The sequence below is a fragment of the Octopus bimaculoides genome, chromosome 14 (genome assembly GCF_001194135.2).
Source record: "Octopus bimaculoides isolate UCB-OBI-ISO-001 chromosome 14, ASM119413v2, whole genome shotgun sequence".
In the NCBI taxonomy this organism is placed as follows: domain Eukaryota; kingdom Metazoa; phylum Mollusca; class Cephalopoda; order Octopoda; family Octopodidae; genus Octopus; species Octopus bimaculoides.
Genome location: NC_068994.1, coordinates 7,227,520 through 7,230,182, shown reverse-complemented (window position 1 = coordinate 7,230,182; position 2,663 = coordinate 7,227,520). Strand labels below are relative to the sequence as shown.

At 42.1% G+C, this 2,663-nt stretch overlaps 1 protein-coding gene across 1 annotated transcript in view; it reads right to left on the bottom strand.

Moving 5' to 3' along the window:
* Positions 1-2,663, bottom strand: part of LOC106875038 (spermine oxidase) — a 40,570-nt gene that overhangs the window by 11,165 nt on the left and 26,742 nt on the right. The gene's annotated exons all lie outside the window — the stretch shown is intronic.

Genomic DNA, 2,663 nt, shown 5'->3' with positions numbered 1-2,663 from the left:
TAGTGTACAAAAAAAAAAAAAAAACGTACTCCATCTGGTGAGATAAATATCTAACAATATATTGCCTTTGAGACCTAAATCCAAGGCCTCTGCCAGGGGTGTAGCCAGCCCACTTATGTGTACCTTTCCTTCATTGGACACTAAACTCCGCTTGCGAAGACTTTTCGAGGCAAGTGAAATTGAAATCGAACTAAATTCGACGACTGGTACCCATGCCAACATCGTCTCCTTCATTGGACACGAAACTCAGCTTGCGAAGACTTATTGGGGCAAGCGAAAGCGAAATCGGGATGGCACCTGTGCCCAGCGTCGCCTTTCTGGCACTTATGCCCGTGGCATGTGTAAGGACTTTTGAGCGAGATCGTTGCCAGTGCCCCCGGACTGGCTCTTGTGCGGGTGGCACATTAAATACACCATTTCGAGCGTGGCTGTCGCCAGTACCCGCCTGACTGGCCTTCGTGCTGGTGGCACGTAAAAGGGCATCCAGCCATAGAAACTCTGCCAAATCAGATTGGAGCCTGGTGTAGCCATCTGGCTTCACCAGTCCTCAGTCAAATCGTCCAACCCATGCTAGCATGGAAAGCGGACGTTAAACAACGATGATGATGATATATATATATATGCAGAGCAGAGACCCCACTTCAGTTACCCTCCGAGGCACAAGTCCAGGCAAGGTTGTTTATGGAAGACCGATAGTCACCCATGCATACCAGCCTCCCCTCTCCACTAGCAACAGCAGGATGGAGCTCTCTTAAACCTCTTCAAATGCCCAATCTTGAAACTTTTAATCAGAGCTTAGAGCATTGGGCTCACAATCATGTGGTACCGAGTTCAATTCTCTGACCAGGCTGTGTGTTGCATTCTTGAACAAGACTATTTCACGTTGCCCCAGTTCACTCAGCTGTAGAAACGAGTTGCAGCATCTCTGGTGCCAAGCTGTATCAGTTTTTACCTTTCCTTTGGATAACATCAGTGATGCGGAGAAGGGAGGCTGGTATGCATGGGCGATTGCTGGTCTTCCATAAACAACCTTGTCAAGATTTGTGCCTCTGAGGGTAACTTTCTAGGTGCAATCCCACGGTCATTCATGACCAAAGTGGGGGTGGTCTATATCCTTTCAATTATAGGCACACAACCTGAAATTTGGGGAGAGAGAGAGAGAGGGGTGGCGAGATGATTTCATTGATCTCGGCATTCAACTGCTACTTATTCTATCGACTCCGAAAGAACGAAAGGTAAAGTTGACCTCGGCAGCATTTGAACGCAGAACAAAGATGAGCAAAATGCAGATAAGCATTTTACCTGGCATACTAACAACTACCAGCTTACCACCCACCTTGTTTTATAAAGAAATATGTGATTGCTATTTGATATATTCCAGTGTTGCTAGACATTTCTCTATATTTGTCATTGAATTGCGATAAAAGAAATGTTACTACTTTCTGACTGACGCATTAATGTCAATTATTATCAAAACGAATGCTAAAGAACAGATTCCACTGTGCTTACACAAGTTGAAATATTTAATGCTAATTTTTTTGTTTATTTTATTTGAAATATATCATAGTAATAAAAAAATATTTTGTTTATTGGTATGTACAAATAAATAGCTAACGATTCTGTCTTCCCAGTTGACAGAGGAATTAACTCAACATACTGAATATTAATGTGTTTGCTTTGATTGACAGCTCCTCAAGCTACATTAACAGCAAAAGAAGAATTTTGGAAAACGCATGCATGTGCACACACACACACACACACACACACACACACACAGAGGAACATGCACGTTAAAATATACACAAACATGCACATGAACGCACTAGCACACACATGTACATACATGAACACAAGCATACACATGTACCCACACAGGAAAATACACAAGCACACACACGTACGTACACGTGTATGCACACACACACCAGGATGTACGCATACACCAGCATGCATGCACACACACACCAGCACACAGCATGCATGCACATCGGCATGCATGCATGTACACTAACGTGCATGCACACTAACAAGCATGTGCAAACCAGCACTTATATACACACAGTAGCACACATGCATGCAGACATACACACATATGAATGCATGCATATAAACATAAACACACGTCTGCAAGCACGGGTACCTACACAACAACACCCACACACAATCTTGTGCAAAATATCTTAGTGTAGCCTTGTAACAACTAAAAAGCTTATTAGAGAGAAATTTAGTAGCAGAAAGTATTTAAAAGCCTACAAGTGCGCGTGCGTGTGCGTGTGATTGCACGTGCTTCGATGTAAATTGGTGCGATGAGCTGTGTGCTTTTATGCCAAGAAAAACTAAGACTTAGCTATTTGCTAAATAGAGGCTGATAAAATAAGTACATGGTGGGATCGATAAGATCGACTGAAACCCTTAACAGCAATGCTGCATTCCAGTCTCTGAAACCATTATAGAAAGAAACACCGATTTCCTTTTTTGCAACAATTAGTAGATAAATAAAAAAATGATTTTGTATCGATTTCGTAATGAGTCAATAGTTACTGAGAAGGTTGCAGAAAAGGGAACAAAAGAGCTTTGACAAAAAAAAAAACAAAAAAAAACGGATAATTAATAAATGAGTGGAATTGAACCAGTGTGTGTGTGTGTGTGTGTGTGTGTGTGTG